This window comes from Zingiber officinale, chromosome 1A (assembly GCF_018446385.1).
Source record: "Zingiber officinale cultivar Zhangliang chromosome 1A, Zo_v1.1, whole genome shotgun sequence".
NCBI classification, from domain to species: Eukaryota; Viridiplantae; Streptophyta; class Magnoliopsida; order Zingiberales; family Zingiberaceae; genus Zingiber; species Zingiber officinale.
This window is the reverse complement of record NC_055987.1, coordinates 9,499,901-9,506,918: the sequence shown is the minus strand read 5'-3', so window position 1 is coordinate 9,506,918 and position 7,018 is coordinate 9,499,901.

Sequence of the window (7,018 nt, the reverse complement as noted above, 5' to 3'; positions counted from 1 at the left end):
TATCTGCAACTGGCCAACACGTTGAACGTGAGACTCGAGTGGAGGGTTCGACTGGACACTAGCCAAACCACACTATGTTGGGCGCCTTCCCTCAAATACTCGTTCCACCGACCCACCTGCCACCGATGCCGCATTCACTGATTGCCTATCACAGAGCGTTATTTTGAACGCTCCTAGAGGACATGGGCCGAGCAGAGAAGACACAGAGATCGTATTCCAAGAATGCCCCTGCTCAGGATATTCGTAAGAGAAAGGCTCCCGTGATGAGTGATTCCCCCAAGCGAGATAGCACGTCATTCTCCAAAGAGATATTGGAGGATAAACTCCCGAAACATTATCAATCCTTGCCGATCGGGGAGTACGCAAGGATGATTGATTTGAGGACCATTTACTAAAATTTGAAAATGTGGTCATACTCCAGTACCCAAACGGAGTCAAGTGTCGAATGTTTCTCACTATTTTGGCGAATTCAACACAAAGATGGTTCAAACGACTATCTGCCTAGTCTATCTGTAGTTTCAAGGACTTCCAAACTTCCTTCTTTCATCACTTTGCCAGTAGTTGTCCTTATCACAAGACGACGGTGAATCTATTCTTACTCAAGCAGGCGCCCAATGAGATGTTGAGGGCCTACATTAAGCGATTTAATCAAATTGCCATGGATGTCCCCTCGGCCACTCTAGAGATTTTGGTGAGTGCCTTCTACCAGGGATTTATAGATAATGACTTTTCCCGATCCCTCATTAGGAAGCCTCCGAGAGATTTCAATCATCTTCTTGGACAAGCCACCAAATACATCAATATTAAAGAAGCTCAGTCCGCTCAGAAAAAAGAGATAGTTCCTGAGCATGGTGTCGCTCCTAAGCGCCGATCGGCCAACAATAATTTGCCTCCAAAGTGACCCCGATCGGGCCTTCCACCACAGCAACATGAGTCGTCGTACGCAATCCAACATGTGGAAGCCTCTCCTGAGCATGGAGCCGCTCCTAAGCACCGATTGGCCAACAATAATTTGCCTTAAAAGCACCCCGATCGGGCCCTCCACCGCAGCAACACGAGTCAAGGTCGTACGCGGTCTAGTATGTGAAAGTCGATCGACCACGAGTCCTTGAGTTTCAACCGTGGACTCCAATATTTTGCACCTATCATCGCTCAGGGACTCACGACATAAAAGATTGTTACCACTTTAACCCAGGCCTGCACTGACCGGAGCATCTAGAATTCCACTAGGGATCTCCTTCTCCCAATTGCCAACTTTATCGCTGACCAGATGGACCTGCAGGTCGAAACAACGTGCCAACCGATCAGACCCAACATCCATCCTAACAATGGAACAACCAAAGACTTATACGAGCATCTATCGAGTGGTCACCACGCCCATCGACTCGGGAGGAAGAAAATCATGACAATGCAGCCTGAGATGACATTGGTATGATAGCGGATGACCCGACCGATAGTGATTCTAACAGGGCTAGAAAATCACATGCATGATGACTGGAGATCCATGTGGTTGGGTGCAGTAAGGAGAAAGTACAAGAACTCGAGATTAATTTCGGTCCTAAAGATTTGGAAGGGGTAGAGATACCCCACAATGATGCTATCATTATTAAAGTTATGATCGCTAACTATACTATTCATCAAACTTTTATTGACACAAACAGCTTGGTTAGCATCATTTTCAAAAAGGCATTCGATCAACTTTAGATGGACAAGAATGAGCTCCAACCGATGACAAACCCCTGTATGGGTTTACCGGGAATGAAGTACAGTCGATAAAGCAAGTTAAGCTGGCTATCGCCCTTGAAGAAGAGCCATTCATGAGGACTCGCCAGACGAATTTTATTGTGGTGGACACCCCATCAGCTTACAATATGATACTTGATCGACCAACATTGAACAAGTTCCTGGTTGTCATCTCTACATTTTGCCAAAAAATCAAATTTCTAGTAGACGACTTGGTCGACGAAGTTAGGGGAGATCAGCTCGTGGCGCGCAAATGCTATGTGGAATGTGAAAATTGAGTCTCAAGCCACTCGAAAAGCCTAGCGGCTTGAGGTTAATGAAATCCAAGAAGCTCCTCAAACTTTAATCTATGAAAAAAAGAAAAAGTACAAATTCATCTCAGTCAATCAAAGGCCACTACCTTTATTGCCACTGATATGAGCCCTGAGAAGAAGGTAGAGTTAATTGTCTGCCTGAAACACAATCATGATGTATTCGCTTGGATGACCCATGAGCTCCCGGGTATCCCACCAACCATAATGCAACATGAATTACACATCTGATCGGACGCTCTGTCGGTCATGTAAGAGAAAAGAGACTTTGGAGTAGAGCAAAATCAAATCATCTGAGCAGAAGTGGATAAGCTACTTTAAGATGGACATATCTGGGAAGTGCAATTCTCGAGCTGGCTTACAAATGTAGTATTAGTGTCCAAGCCAAGAAATAAGTGGCGAGTCTGCGTGAATTTAAGAGATCTGAATAAGGTATGCCCAAAAGATTACTATAATCTACTAAGCATAGATCAAGTGGTGGACTCTACTATTGGTTGTGAATTAATATGCATACTAGACGCATACCAAGGATACTACTAAATCTCGCTTACCCAGAAAGATCAAGAGAAAGTCAGCTTCATCACCATGGAGGGAACCTACTACTATAACTGTTGGATCGTGATGTTTCGATAGAGGAGGGGGGGTGAATATCGATTACGAAAAATCTTTTCGATCAGAGTTAAACGCAGCGGAAAAATCAAGCAATGCTAACACAAACCAATTTTACTTGGTTCGGAGCCTGTGTCGACTCCTACTCCAAAACCCGCACACGAGGGTGTTGTCGATGGACAATTCACTAGCAATTCGATAATTATTACAAACTAATACAAGAATGCTAATGAAAAACACTGTAAAGCTATACCGACAGAAGAAGAAATTAAAAGAATAGTGTTGTTGGAACTTCACAGCATTGCAGGAGCGTAGGAAAGCAGATTCTAAGTTGTGTATTGAGCTTCAGCCTTGTCCCTTCTTTTATATGATGCTCGGGGCACCCCGGATCCCTTTCAGGCGCCCTGGTGAGACATGGCAGGCCCAATCAGTGACCTCCACGTGTCAACGCCGAGTCTTGGATAATATTTACCTCCGGGTGCCCGGACCTCCGAGCGCTCGGATCCCCTCTGGGCGCCCGGACCACCTTTCTCCAGAGAAAATCCTTCTTCTGCAAGACAAGGTTAGTCCAAGACATATATAATGAATTTCCTGCAAAACAAAGTGTTAGCATAGTTTATTAGTTCAACGTAAAGAGTATGACTTAGATTTCGTCTTTCCGAGATCGAAATCTAGTCACGATCTCGACTTAAATATCCGAAATGGATCTAAGCCGGATTGACACCTAATGTTCCCTTCCCGGGAACGCGTCCTCACAGTCACTCCCTTCCAGTGACTTACCTTTACTTATCTGCCAGACGTCCGGTCAGCCCTTCGATCCGTCTGGACTTCTCGCCAGCTATCCGGTCAGCCCGTCGACCTAGCTGGACTTCTCGCCAAGCGTCCGGTCAGCCCGTCGACCCGCTTGGACTTCTCGCTAGCTATCCGGTCAGCCCGTCGACCTAGCTGGACTTCTCGCCATGCGTCCGGTCAGCCCGTCGACCCGCTTAGACTTCGTGCCAGACATCCGGTCAGCACGTCGACCTGTCTGGACTTAGCCTGCACACTCGATCAGAGTGTTAGATTACGACAAACCTAACTTAACCTGATTTGTCATTCATCAAAACCTGAGTTAGACCGTTAGTGCTAACCGCACCAACAATAACGTCATATCGTTCGGACTAAAGAACGCTAGAGCAATATACCAGCGGCTCATGAACAAGGTGTTCCGAAAGCATATCGGCAGAAACATGAAGATATACGTTGATGATATATTAATAAAATCCTTCCGAGTTGTTGATTTATGTGTAGACATCGAGGAGACGTGTCATACCCTAAGTAGGTATGGAGGCAAGCTTAAACCCAACAAAATACTTGTTTGGGGCTAAAAGTGGTACTTCCTCGGATACATCATGATTGAGTGAGGAATCAAAGCTAAACCCAACAAGGTTAAGGCACTCCAAGATATGTCTCTGCCACACAACCTGAAAGAGGCACGACGTCTGACAAGGCGCATCACGACCCTCTCCCTATTCAACTCAAAGTCGTTCGATCAGAGCCTGCCATTCTTCAAGATACTTCGCTGAGCCACCAAATTTCAATGAGACACTGAGTCGACAAGACATTAGAAGAGCTTAAAAGTTATTTATCTTATTTACCTGTACTCGCGAAGTCCATCATCGACGAGCCATTGTAGATATACTTGTCCTTCACTAAACGAGCTATCGGATCATCATTGGTGCGGAAGGACGGCAATGAACAACAAAGTGAACACTCCTAGACCTGCCCTTCCTATGCATGTGTCTCTCCTTCTTGGGATTGATGCCTAGGTTTTTCACCACTTTCCTCTCCTTAGACAAAGTGGATTGTTTCTTATTAGGTCAACTATTAGCATATGATTTTTTAGGGTTATAAACAATGTTAACCCTATTCCTATCATTATATTTAAATCCATAATTATGCATGGGTAAATAATTGACATTATTTCTAGTATGCATATCCCTATAACTTAAATTAATATCCAAATTATGGTTCAAGTTAGGGTATACCTTCCTGCCTACCATTGAAGCTCTCCCTTGACATGAGCATCCACATGACTTCATTCTCCTCCATTGCTTCAATCGCTCCATCTTCATGAGCTCTCCCTTCCTTGGGCACTTTGTGTAGTAGTTCCCCCACTCACCACAAGTAAAGTATCGAATGTGCCTCTTTTCCTTGGCACCATCCCTATAACTCACGTTAGTCTTCAAAAGAACTTTACTGGGTTTAGAGTTTACCTCCTTTACATTCTTGAGCAATTGACACCTACCTTTGTAGTGTCTCATCTCACTACATTCAAAGTACTTGATGTGTGATTTCCCGCTTTTCTCAGTAGTTGAGGTTGAGGGTTGAGCTTGCAAGATCTCTTCTATCTTGGATTGCTCTTCTTCTTCTTCCTTCGAAGATGTGGACGGTTCCACTTCTTCCTCCTCCAAAGATGTGGTCGATTCCACTTCTTCCTCCTCATTGGATGTTGAACACGTATCAACATTCAATTGATCCTTCTCCTTCTCTTGGACCAACGACCCCTTCTCATTGGGCTCCTTCACTCCTTGTGCTTATGTAGGGTTCTCATGAAATGCTATTACTTTGCTCCATAACTCATGAGCACACTTATATTTATCTATACATAACATAATATTAGAAGGTAATAAATTCAATACAATTCTAGTTACCTCCTTGTCCATTTCCGATTACTCCCTTTGTCCCTTGGTCCAATACCGAGGTTGGAGACACTTCCCCTTTTTGTTTGTTGGAGCTTCAAAAGGAACCTCCAATGCAGTCCAATGGTTCTAATCCATTTGGAACCATGTCTCCAACTACTTCCTTCAATAATCGAAGTCTTCTCGATTGTATGAAGGTCGGATCCGGATGTGCCATCCTAGCAGACCTTCTGACTCCATTTCGTCATCTTCTTCCTCTAACACGTGCTCCTTCCAGCGATTAGTCTTTTTAAGAGCGCTCTTTGCTCTGATACCACTTGTTGAAACCTTTATGCTCAACTAGAGGGGATTGAATAACCGATCACCTATTTCGATCACTTTCTACACTTGTTACTACATAGTAGAATACAAAAATAAACTAATAAGATGAAAGCTAACCTATAAACAATAAAGACAAAGATACAACAAACCAAATGATGCGTTCATTTAAGTGATTTGGAGATAATTTGCTCCTCTACAGTGTGTCTGTAAGGTGGATGAAATCTCAATCTATAGGTGGATCAACCCCCGTCAAACTTTGGCTAGAACAACCTCCTTGTCGGTAGAGAAACCTTACCACAATTCTTGACCACAAGTACTTGGATCACAAGGAGAGCTTTGGAGACTCTAATAGGGGTTAACCACCTCTATTGTCGTCACCTCAGCTAGGCACCCTGAGCTTTATTAAATAGAGCTTGGAAGGAAAACACCAAACTATTTTTCGACTGGTATTTTTCCACCACCAGTCGACTGGTCTCTGTGAAAAAAAATTGACTGTTACACTCCAACGACTTAATACCAGTCGATTGGTCTTCATGGGCTAAGAGAATAGAAGTATTCTGTTTGTTACCAGTCGACTGTTAACTTTATCAGTCAGCTGCACCAGTCGACTAGTAACTTTAGCAGTCGACTGGTAACTCTGCAACCACAAATTCTACATCCTTCTAAGTTGCTGGTTCTCAACCACCAATCGACTGAGATATATATCAGTCGACTAGTCTTCATGGACTAAGTGAATAGAAGCATTCTGTTTGTTTCCAGTTGACTGTTAACTTTATCAGTTAACTGCACCAGTCGACTAGTAGCTTTAGTAATCAACTGGTAACTCTACAACCATAAATTTTGCATCCTTCTAAGTTGCTGGTTCTCAATCGCCAGTCGACTGAGATATATACCAGTCGACTGGTAAATCCTTAACATAGGAGTTTACCCCGAGTATAATCACTCATGCACTCGTCCTCGCTCACACAACTTGACCTTACCTTCTAGCCTCCTCCATCAGCCTTGCGTTTCTTAGATGTTTCCCCATCTTCACGCTTTGCCTTCAAGGGCTTCCTTCGACCTTATCCTTGTTGTCAGATCTTCCATTTCCATGAGGTTCCTCACCTCCGGGACTTCAACCTTGCCAAGAGCTCCTCGCTCTAGGACTTCATCCTTGCCAAGTCACACTTGGACTTACGTTGACAAGACTATATCTTGGACTTACACCGCTAAGACTCCACTTGGACTATGCCTTTGTCAAGATTACATTTGTGTGGGTGCAGCGGGGACCGGCAAGAGAGGAGGTGAATTGCCTGAAACTAAAAGTTACCCTCCTCAAAGATTTTCAACTCTAAAATAAAGCAACACTTAATA